Source organism: Podarcis bocagei (assembly GCF_964188305.1).
Source record: "Podarcis bocagei genome assembly, chromosome: 4".
Lineage (NCBI taxonomy): Eukaryota > Metazoa > Chordata > Lepidosauria > Squamata > Lacertidae > Podarcis > Podarcis bocagei.
This window is the reverse complement of record NC_138128.1, coordinates 75,221,729-75,234,161: the sequence shown is the minus strand read 5'-3', so window position 1 is coordinate 75,234,161 and position 12,433 is coordinate 75,221,729. Positions and strand designations below refer to the sequence as shown.

The 12,433-nt window shown below is 40.7% G+C and overlaps 1 protein-coding gene and 1 long non-coding RNA gene across 6 annotated transcripts in view; one reads left to right on the top strand and one right to left on the bottom strand.

Annotated features, from left to right (window-relative positions):
* CTNNA3 (catenin alpha 3) overlaps positions 1 to 12,433 on the bottom strand; it is a 559,480-nt gene that overhangs the window by 281,047 nt on the left and 266,000 nt on the right. The gene's annotated exons all lie outside the window — the stretch shown is intronic.
* LOC308585502 lies at positions 416 to 4,979 on the top strand. The gene is made up of 3 exons (XR_014007442.1): positions 416 to 553; positions 2,782 to 2,850; positions 4,645 to 4,979. It is a non-coding gene; the product is annotated as an uncharacterized lncRNA (long non-coding RNA).

Genomic DNA, 12,433 nt, shown 5'->3' with positions numbered 1-12,433 from the left:
TGAGAGGATGTTGTTCCAAAAGCTCCCAAAACAAGGTTGAAATTGCACAAAACTATCAAGAAATCATTCTTGCTGACCTTTCAGTTTCTGTTTTCCTCCACAGTTCCCTCCTTCTTGCTCCAAGTTTAAACTCCCTCTCACCATCAGCAACACGGTCACCATAATTTAGAGTCTCTGTATGGTGCTTGCCTATCCTGTGAGCATTTAAAGATCTCCATAGCACTTCTCCCCAACTTATATTAAGGTTTGGGAGCCAGGTAAGAGACCACATCTTCATTTGTTTTCAGGATATGAGATAACATCTCTAATGGCACATCAACTGGCTGGGGACAGTAGTAGATGTCTTTAGCTATTATGAATCATTATTACATCACTGGACTGTTGCTAGAGAATGGTGAAGGTTACCAAGCTATCACCTTCGCAGACCCTCCAAGTGTCCCTATTTTCCAGAGACATCCCTGATTTAAAGAAGCCGTCCCGGTTTCCAATTTGATCCCAGAATGTCCCACTTTTCCTTAGGAGGCCCCTATTTTCATGGGAGAAATGTTGGAGGGTATGGAATTATCTAACCCCCGAGCCATCTGAGGGCAATCCTGCATAGGGTTTTTAAAAAATGTTTAATAGTTTATTATGTTTTTATATATGTTAGAAGCTGCCCAGAGTGGCTGGGGCAACCCAGTAAGATGGGTGGTGTAAAAACAGTAAAATTATCATTATGGAATCGGACGTCCCTATTTTCATTGGAGAAATGTTGGAGGGTATGCCTGTAGCCTATAAATTTGATCCAAATTGGCTTTATCTTAGGCATCAGTTCTGTTTGGTGTGCTGGAGACCAAAATAGAAGACAGGCCTTCGGATACCATATATTTATTATTTGCCTCCAAGATCCAGTTAAGGTGACCAGATGAAAAAGAGGAGAGGATTGCTACACCTTTAGCAGTTGGTTTGAAAAGACAGAATTTCATCAAGTATAGCTCATTATGCAAGCTGCACCCTCTGAAATTCCCTCTTCTATACAACTCCAGGGGCATTCACACATTACATTCAACAAGCATACAATGTATATGTACACAATAGTTGAGCTGTACAATGAGTGTAGAGTCTTGTATCTGTGTACACTGTAGCTGAGCTGGATTAATCCACAAGTGTGCACTCTTTCACACAAACATGGATGGGGACAGTTTGTACCTGTGTTCAGCATAACATGGGAAGACGACTTATTAAAGGTGAAGGAGCCCTGTTCTGATCTGCATCTGCTCACCCTCGTACCAGGGGTGAACTATGCACTCAGGAGTCCATGTTGTGAAAGATTCTACTCTCATGTGAACACTCAGCAGGGACAGGCAGGTTCAAAGGCAACTTCCTTTTTCTTCAGAACAATACACAGAAATCTATATGGCAGCTAAGCAAAGCAGCTTAGACAGCCTTCTACTCAATCCCAACATGCCTGACCCAGATATAAAATGAAGTAGAGCCATGCCCAGTGGGACTAAATCACACCAGGCAAGTATCAAAGGGGGAAATGAAATGTTCCATTACAGGCTCATTAAAGAGATATTCAACATGCCACAGTTACAATACCAAGGGGAGTTTTTGCCTCTCATTATAGTCTATAAGCTTAGGAAACCTGGAAGTATGTTCAGACTGTCCCAGGTGTTTCTCAGAGGTAACTATATACTGAGTGGTACTTTAATAAAATGCTTATATGCTGCTTTCCTGATGCTTTCATTGGTTTACACTGCAACACAAAAGCCCAAAATAATTTGAAAAACAATATATTACTAGCATCAGCAACAGCATAAAAGCAGGGACAGAAAATACTGAGAACGATATTGTCAACTGAAATCTTGACAGAAGAGATTTGCCTTAAATTGAATTTGCAATCAATATTGGAGCATATGCTCCAAATACATCTGGGCATATGATAGAAGTGATCTTGAAGAATGAACAATGGTGTACTAATGACTTTTCTAGTATATATTAAGGTTTGGCTTGATGAAAAATGGCTTATTTGAATGCTAGAGTTGTGGAAGGTAATTGATTTTTAAATCCCTTGAGTGATCATTTTGGGTTCCTGGATAACTCATAAAACATTCCCACATTTGTCCAACTAGCTTTATATGGAATTTCCACCAGTTAAACTGTATCAAAAGTTAGCTGATCAACAGTTACACACTTACCTATTTCCTATTAGGTATATTTATTCCTTTCCATAATCTAGCCAACATAGTTTGCATGGGGTAACCTGTTAAGTGCTATTCTCTTCTTGTGGATATAGATAAGACAGGCTTAAGTGCGAGGAAACAAATATGGCATGGAACTAGGGAAGAAATATTTCTAGAGTCTATCCACTGTGATTCTATTATTTTTCCTCTGATTTGGCTTATTACCAGAGCCCAATGTCTCTAACCTTAAAGTCTGAAATTAAATATGCTGATTTAATACTTCCTAGTTACCTTAGTTACTGCCTGGATCACTGTGGTGAAATCCCCGCTTTTTGCTTTTTAAAGACAGTCATTTGTTTCGTAACAGACTGGTCTATTGATTTGCAAAGGCTTGTAAACTTAATGACTAGGAAAGCCACTTATTTTAGTCCCATTCAAAGAAATCCCTGGAGCCACTCTAGTCTTGTTTGCAAATTAGTGAGCCCAATGCTATCCCCACTTACTCTAGATTTACAAGGCTTCCAAATTTACCAAGTGTAGCTAAACTCTAAAATTGGTTTGTTGGTCACATTTTTCCCTGCCACAAGTATTGAAAATCTTTTTTTGTACTTTACAGTGTTCCTTCTCAGAACACCTGGGTAACGATATGTGCTTTCTGTAACTTTGACACTGACTGGAAATTAAAGTAAGATGGACATAGCAAAAGAAATACATAGTAAGTCTGCAAATATTCTGTTGCATTTGCCTAAAACACAGTGGTCAGCATGCCCAGTGGTCATAGATAATGGGAGCTGTTTTCCAAAACATTTGGGGGACACCCAGTTGGGGAAGGCTAGTATATCGGACCACAGATAGATAGCGTAAATTCTATGCACGCTAGTTCAGAAGGAAGTCCGACTTACATAATTAGGACTGAAGCTTTAAGCAGCTATTTAAATATGAACCTCAATGATCAACAATAATCTTGTGTTGAATATAGCAGCAGTGGCAAAACAAAAGTAACACAACCTGTGTTTCATAATGGAGAGCCTGTATTATTATTATTATTATTATTATTATTATTATTATTATTATTCTCTAAATATGTGAAATTACTAGAATACCAAAGATTTAAAAATGGAAAATGGTGGCATTTTAAAAATAAAAAGTGGCGTAGTTTTAAATTTACAAATACAAACATAAAATCTGGTGTTGCAAGATGCATCCAAATCTGAAATTAGGAATGAACATGGAATATTGCCCACAAAATATTATTGAACTTAATAATTACGTTATAAAGGGCTTGCTAAAATAAGGAAGATGCGACAATCCACTTTCCCAAGCTGTATGTGGCAAAGATTTTAATACCAATGTCCAGAATGAGGTCAGTCAAATGCTCAGTTTTCAGTGGCCTGGTTCACACATTACATTAAACCATATTTTACTTTAAACTGTAGTTTATTTTAACTACTTAAATAGCTCCAAACCTCTGAAAAGGAAGAACAGTTTATACATAAATAAACATGTTTCAGGGGCGACAAGCAAAGACAATCAAGTATAGTCAAAATTCCACAACTATCCAAAGAATTTATTAACCAAAACAAATTATCCCAATATCTCTCAGGTGTAATATTCTTCCAGGGAAGCCAGGATGCACTGCAAAATAGATTTTTTAAAAACCCAGACAGTTTTAAATCCTTAACAGACATTGAAGAGATGACCTCTCACAGCAAGATGGCAATACAGTTCATTAGAATATATGTAAAACTATATTAGCCACAAATTACAGGCAATCCAAATGGCATTGAACAGAATGTATTTACACATAAAATAACCCCAGTGCAAGCTATTACATTCTGCAATAAGGTAAAACCCATCATCAGTTTTATTTTCAACTTTTATAACCAGCCACTGGGGATTTATGTCTAGTCCAAGGCTTCTACAAAAATAAAATAATTTCACAAAAGGGTATTTTTTTAACTAGTAAATTAACTTGAAATATCCTTTCTCTTAAATTTACAATAACTATAAATTTCTCTTTGCATTTTCCTAACATAGCATTATCAATCAATGGTTGAACTTCAAGTTATATAACTTCATTGTTCATTGTATTTTTAATAAACAAACAAATCTCTTTTAAAGTATCCTGCTCACACTTCAACACAGCTGTACTTTAATTCTGCAAGGCAATATTTCCTATTTCAACATGCCAACAGTAACTCCTTAAATAATTTTAAGCTGCTCAGTGTAATGCTCGTTATCTGTAGTTTGTTTCCATTCTCATATGATACATGGAAATGATTGCATCATTTCAATTTTCACACACACTGATTCTGAATCAAGGTGTTTCCAGTTTAACAGCTCCCTTTTGGAAGCATTTGGATGGCCCTATTTGGCATCAGGGGGTTTCCAGGCCAGGAACTATTTACTTGTCAATAATCGACAGCACAGTGTAGCATTAATCTGCTCTCACAATTCATAATTTGTGAATTGCTTCTAGATCCAGCCATTTATGGTGATATCGCCTCAAGAGAAAAAGATCCATGGTACATTTCCCTCCCTGAACCCCTGACTGAATTCATTCCAATTAGTAAAAATGAAATGTTTTCCTGAACCATTCTGCATATTATTCAAAGCTGAAGTCAAGAGTATTCCACAAGCCACTTCTATAAAACAACTCAATGAAATATACCAGAGGAGAGCGTCCATATTTATGCAGGATGGATGAAAAGACGGAAGAAAATCAGAAGGGAGAGCACACACATCTTTTGAATATAGTATATTTCACAATGATGTATTTCTATAGACATTTCCTATCATTTCTCCACTTACTGAAAAATATAAAATGCTGCTTTCACTGCACAGCAATCCCTCTTGCTGTTCTGGCTTCTGAGATTCAGAATACTTTTTTACTTGTTTTCCTCCACCAAAAACTAGGTGTGTCTTGTGGTCTGGTGCGTCTTATAGAGCGAAAAATACGGTAACTACTTGCACTTTGACGTGCTTTCAAACTGCTAGGTTGGCAGGAGCAGGGACTGAGCGATGGGAGCTCACCCCGTAGCAGGAATTCAAATCGGCGACCTTCTGATCAGCAAGCCCTAGGCTCTGCGGTTTAGACCACAGCGCCATCCGTGTGATTATACACTAAGCAATTGAGAGTCTCTTGGGAATGCACTGGAAGGAACTGTCTGAAATAAGTGTGCACAGGATCACAACTTTACAGCACAATCCTAATCATGTGTACTCAGAAGTAAATGCTATTTAATTCAGTGGGGCTTAGTTCCAGGTAACTGGGGTTATGATAGCAGCCTTAGTGAAGCAACTGCACCCTTCATGTGACCTTGGGTACTGTTATGCTCACTGGCCCTTCCAAAGCAACATGCTAGAAACAGTTGACAAAGCAGCCATTAAAATACTTGGTAAATGCTGGATCTTATTGAGGCAGTACAGTAGTAGCTGTCCATATTTTCTGCTATTTGTTAACTACAAACAATGAACAATTCTTATGAGCAACTTTTATTGTCTATTATTATTATAGCTGTTTTTGTTTTCTGGGCTTTCTTAAAATAAAATAATAAGAGTGCCAGCAGAATTAGGATGCAAAAGGGTATACCCTACCTGAGATGGACCGGTGGTCTAAGTACGTACTTGCTTAAGTATTTCATATTTACTTACTTTTAATCTCATTTTCACCGCATATTGAAGGTTGTAAATAGAACATTATATGGCTGAAGAATTCTGGATCAAAATTTGCTTCTTTTTAGCACAGCCTGAACATCTGTAATCTCAAGGCCACCCATCATTCTGTTCTTCTTTAAGAGATGCATAAACCAACTCAGCTTTTCCTGAATTAATTTGAACAGCCACAATGGACTGGGGTCCAGTTCATAAATTATTACTCCTTACCTCTCCACCAATACTACCAGGCAAAAATTTCCATTCCAGCACCCCAAACAAGTTGAATGTGATTGGGTTTCTCTACAAAACAGAGAAATTGCAGGATGATATTGATGACTCAACCTCCAGACAGAAACACCCTGTATTCACCTGACTGTTCACCAAATGAAACATCACTTCTGGACAGCACTTTGGAGATGCATAGTAGAGAAAGAAAAATATGTATTTATTTCTGCCACTGCTGCAGCAGGATTTTTTAAAAAAGAATTTATGCCACCATGAAAGAACTTTTGGTTGACTCAAGCTTCAGTCATCTCTCCATGCCCCCCTCCATTTTATTCATCTAAGCTCACAGATGTGTAAGTAGCTGCTAGCTCAACAAAAGAAACACCTTGCCTTCAGAGAAATCAGGAAATAAGCTAATTTTGCACCTTCTTACATGGAAATATATTTGTATAAAAAGGGGCCCTGAAGAATTGCAGTTAACAAGAATGAGAAGGAATGGATGTCTGAAATCAAAATGAATACCATTTGTCAATCATTTCCAAAATCTGTTATCTTACATTATTTTTTGCCACCCAGACTGTAGCCTAGAAAAAAAATTGGCTCAACTGATTGGATATAGTTTTAAGCTGTCAGTTGTCTAAACTGCCTGCTCTGGTCCCCCCCCCCCCATACACACACACCAGAAATAGGATCTTCTACTTAAAAAAAAAATTGTCCTAGTTTTAAGTTTTTGTTTATTAACCATTTCTTTATATTATGTAAATCTTGTACCTTCACATACTTCAATATGCAATATGACTGCATGTACTGTACACAAAAGGGACGTTGGTGGCGCTGTGGGTTAAACCACAGAGCCTAGGACTTGCTGATCAGAAGGTCGGCAGTCTGAATCCCCATGACAGGGTGAGCTCCCGTTGCTCGGTCCCTGCTCCTGCCAACCTAGCAGTTCAAAAGCACGTCAAAGTGCAAGTAGATAAATAGGTACCACTCCAGCGGGAAGGTAAACGGTGTTTCCGTGCACTGCTCTGGTTCGCCAGAAGCGGCTTAGTCATGCTGGCCACATGACCCGGAAGTTGTACACCGGCTCCCTCAGCCAATAAAGCGAGATGAGCGCCGTAACCCCAGAGTCGGTCACGACTGGACCTAATGGTCCGGGGTCCCTTTACCTTTTTACTGTACACAAACTTTTTGCGGGGGGGGGGTCCATTTGTTTCTACATACTATGTAAAAGTATGTACTTTGTGTTTTATATCTGTTTTCAAGGATATGGTCCTGTCTCCTATTTAGGGTCATAACTTTGGAAATACTGGTGCATTCTTCACACCACACATCATATTACAGAAAATTCGTTGGCTGCCAAATATGTAATAGGACCACTTTTGAAATAGCTGTGTGGGATTGTTAAAATGGTACCATGTCCTTGGTCCAGCAGCACAGAAAGTATACCAGAAAGGGGGGGGTACAAAATGGAGGGAAAATATGCATTTGCAAGCCAAAGGGTTAGCCCTTTAAGGCTCCAAAGTTCTCCAAAAGGCATTGAAGCTAGAGGCCTGGGCTTTAAAAGGTTAAGCAGCCCTCAACTTTTTTCAGAGCAAATTGCTCACTCTGCGCTATCCATGGTCCTGCAACTTCTGACCTGCCTCCAGCTTTCTAGCCTTGCCATTTTCTCTGCGAGAGCAAGCATCAGATCAGAACACAACAAAATTGCTAGTCAACCATGATGTCTTGCGACTTTTTAAAAACAGTGACAGCTGGCATTCTTTGGACCTTGAGTAAACCTTTATACTGTGGATTGATGACCTTACTCTGCAATGTATATGTTATCACAAAGATGCAGATTCCCAGAGCTTTTGGAAATCAATTTCTGATGGTTGTACTGTGTGCATAAAGAGGAGGCGTCAAACACTTTTCATAGTATGAAGAGGACGTTATAGTGTATTAAGTGTATTGTGGCAGTTGATGATCTGGCAGTTGCCCTTGTCTCATTGATCTGAACTAATGCAGAATTGGTTCCAGCAGAGTAAAAGGCACTTCCATCAAACCATTATCATTCCAATTTGGCTAATTTATTTCCCGCTATTTTGTAGACATCTTGGAGAAGATGGTCCATAAACTTCATTAGCATCAGATTAATTTGATGGGGACATGTAGCTCAGGGACAGAAAATCTATTTAATTACGTCCTCTGAACTTGTCCAAATATGCCTTCAAAACTGGAACTTCAACAATGAGCCCCTGGACCCTTGGCAAGAAAGCACATATATTATTCCTTATCTGACTCCAAGAACCATTGATTTGTCCTGGGGCAATACTGTAGTGCTTCCATGTGATAAAATGATATTTTTCAAACTTATGCTGTCCTTTGAACTTTTAATATCCTATAAAATACATCTTGGGCATCTTGTTGCAATATCATTTCTGTTCATCTTTCTTTCAGTTGTACTACAGATGTGTGGGGTGCCTCCAACTATTACTGGGTGCCTCCAAATTGTCATTATATTGTGAGAGGGATTCAATTACATATCAGAAATTTAGCTTTGAACAATTGAAGTGGAATAAAGCACACTGTCACCCTAGCACAGAAAATCCACTTTAAAAATAACACGAACTTTTTATAGTTAGGAAAGTGACAGGGAAATGCTCTGAAAAGTGTGGGATGAATGCATGATTAATGTGAAGATCCCAAAAGCCAAACAGGATAAATGCTCATTGCCATACAACTAGCCTGTAAACTATTTGGAACAAATGCTCAATAAAGGCTAGATATAGTCTAACCACCATGCAACCTTTGTGCAAAGAAATCAAGACGAATTAAGCCAAAGCACAGGTCATCTGGACCAACCTACTGTCAATCTTAGCAAAAGTATTTTGCTAAAAAATTCTGTGATGTGGGGAGAAACTCCCACATTTGCTTTTGTTTCAGGCAATAATTCAGTAGCCACTTGTCAGACTCAGTTCCTGCCCAGCTGTAGGCAGGGACAGACAAATATGTAGGGAAAGCAAAGAGGATGCTTATACTAGGTTTAGCCCAGTATTATATACACTGACAAGCAGCAGTGCTCCATAGTCTCAGGCAGAGGTGTCTTTCCTGTCAATTCAGTCTTTCTAACTGGATATTCTAGTGACTGAACTTGGAATCCACTAAATGCAAAGCATGTGTTGTTGCCAACACAAAGAACATGAATAGAATCCTCTAATTGCTCAAATAAGTGAGCCATCTTAACCAGGAAGCTTTTATAGGAATCAAGAGCACCACCTGACCCACTCTGATCTAGTGTTATAAAAAGGCTTGTCTCCCTACAGTTTCATCCTTTGGACAAAGCTGGGACATGGTACACCTGACTGAGATTCAGAAACTGATAAAGAGACAAAACTCTACTTTGAATTGCCATAATGTTTAAGGGTTGTTTCTGTGAACCCAGTTTAGCTAGGCAATTGGATCACTAAAAGGTGACCCAAAGATGTAACACTCTATTACAAAGGAATTCTATATTAAGTGAATGAATTTATTTGCATGTCTCTCTCAATATTTCTGCTTTTCGCTGTCATTTGGTGTTTTATTAGAATACACGCTGAATCTACTGGAATGAATCACCTTCTACCAACTAATGTGTGTTCTTAAATATGCATTAGGTTGGCTCTACTACTAAGACTGTGTTGACACTGCTGAAGTTGAGGAACTATGACTCACTCCATAACAAAGACAACCTACTTCATCATAACTGGAATGCTGAATACCTTAAGAGAGAGGAGGATTAGGAGATTTCTTTTGGAATTTGCCCTTGAGAAGCATCAATGTGAATCCACTTTATAACTACCTTCCTTCCTAATCAGGCATGCACATATATTCTATTGCTGAGTAAATAAACATCAGTGGTAACAAACCAACTCATTATTCAATGTAACTTATTTCCCCATTTTTCCTGAGGTTCTAGATGTCCCACGGAACAATGATGAAGGACACGCAGTGAAGAAAATAGACTCTTGTTTATTTTGCTATGGATATTTTGTCCCAAATAGCAAACCTCAGTTAGGAAGGCAAGGCTACTGCATCTCTATTTCCTATGCAAGCAGAAAGTATTTTAAAAATGGAAAGACTTAATTAACAGTCTCTGTCAGGTTCTTTCCATTTGCTAAGGCCTCTCTAGATGGTCAAGGTGCTTGCTACACCTATAACAATTTCCTTCCTGGACAGATGATGGGCCATTAAGCTTAATCAATGTCCTACAGAATTATGTGCTCTTTGCTAAATAAAAACAAAACAATGGCCCCTTTTCCTTGATTGTTCTGTTCCTGATATAAATAGCAAATTAAGACTGGCTTTGGGCACTTCAAGAAGCACTGAGAATTAGATGTGCAAGTGAGCAGATTATTAATGTTAATATTATGGGTCCATGTACGTCCAACAGGACCTGTTTAGTAGCTGGTTTCTCATGAGATGAAATAAACCATATGCAAAGTCTAATGTTGAAAATTAAAATTGAGGCAGCTGGTTATGTTCCTAATGCATGTTGAGAAAATCACTCTTTATCTAGGGATTTCCTCCAGTGCTTCTTGGAACACCGCTTGGGGCACCTTCTCTTGCGGCTCACCTAAACCTAATGTAACACTACTAATAATCTACAGTGGTGCCTCGCAAGACGAAATTAATTCGTTCCGCAAGTCTCTTCGTCTTGCGAGTTTTTCGTTTTGCGATGCACGGTTTCCCATAGGAATGCATTGAAAATCAATTAATGCGTTCCTAGGGAAACCGCCTTCAGACCAGGTCCGGGGACAGTCTGTCCCCGGACCTCTTCTGAAGCCTGGGGGGGACAAGGGCTTTTCTTCCCACCCCCAGCATTTTAAAAAACCCCGGGACAGCGGAGGACTTCTCCCCTGTCCGGGCGATCTTAAAATGCTGGCGGGCGGCATTTTAAAATCGCCCCGGGACAGCGGAGGACTTCTCCGCTGTCCGGGGCGATTTAAAAGCCCCTGGGAAGGCAGGCAGGGGGGACAAAGACTTTCGCCCCCCGCCAGCCTTCAGAAGAGGTCCTGGACCTCTTCTGAAGGCGGGCGGGGGGCGAAAGTCTTTGCTCCCCCCGCCTATGGCAACGCAGAGGCCATAGTGCCTTGAGTGCCAAGGAAAACAAACATGGAGCCTGGCACGTTTCCCTGTGCAGCTCTGCTGCCTGTTCATCTGATACAAAAGTCCTTCCGGCCTCTGCCTCTTGCCGTTAGCAGAGTAAACACAGCGGTGAAGCAATTGCAGCTTGTGGTAATAAATCCAAACACACAGGCGTTCCTTATCTTCTTAGCCTTTAATCATGAAGTTTAATAGCTCTTAAATCAACCTGGCGAGAACTGACCCATCTTGCGTCCTCTCTCCGTAAAAGTGAAACCAGAAAGAAACTCTCGGAGTCAAGCCACTCCCAAAGAGATTCTAACCACGCCTCAGGTAAGAGACGTCACCACAGAACTCTTTAACCCTGTGAGTTCTGAAACCCATAACACCCCCTCTCGTCTCGAACCCTGAGGGAAACTGTGAACCCCTATTTACAGACCTCTTTGAGTTCAACTCACCTCCCATTGCCTTTTGCCTCCCACTGGCATCTATCCCAGGCAATTGTTGAACCCCTTCAACACTCCCAGAATCACACTGTGCGACACTTTTCCACGCACCCGTGACCTGAAACCCTTCTGACCCACTTGGGCCAGCAGTTGTGTCTTCTCCGTCAGACTCTTCCCCCTCTGACTTGACAACCCGTCCGTGAGCTTTCTCCATTACGTTTACCGGAGATGAAGCCTCACACCTGGACATTCCTTTCACAACCCTTGGAGATGCCCAAACCTGCCCTGACCCCTGACCCTGGACCTGGTCCCCATCACCGGGATCTGAACCCTGATTCTGGACCTGGTCCCCATCACCGGGATCAGCCACTTCCTCCCTCTCCTCCCCTTGAGGAGACTTTGCACCCGTCACTTGGTGACGCATTCCCTTTTCCTTGAAAAACTCCTCCAGAGCGGACCCAGTAAACTGTGACCCTCGGTCGCTCTTGAACCCTTGCACCCTGGTGGAGAAACTTCGTTCCACCTCCGCAACCCAGTCTTGGATCAGTTGCGCCACCTCCCCCTGTGATTTGAGAGAGAAACACCAGCCAACCTGGCTGTGGTCACCTGTCAGCGACAGCACATACCTGGCCCCACCCAGACTCTCAGACCTCTTGGGTCCTGACAGATCTGTGTGAACCAGCTCAAAGGGCTCTTTGGTTACCCTCCCAAACCCGGGAAAACCAAGCACCTTTGCACCTTTGCATGCCCTGCACCCTTGGGACCTCCCACCTTGTGTGATTTTACACCCTTTTGTGCACCTGTGCAACTTTTGCACATGACTGGGAACCTTAGCACACT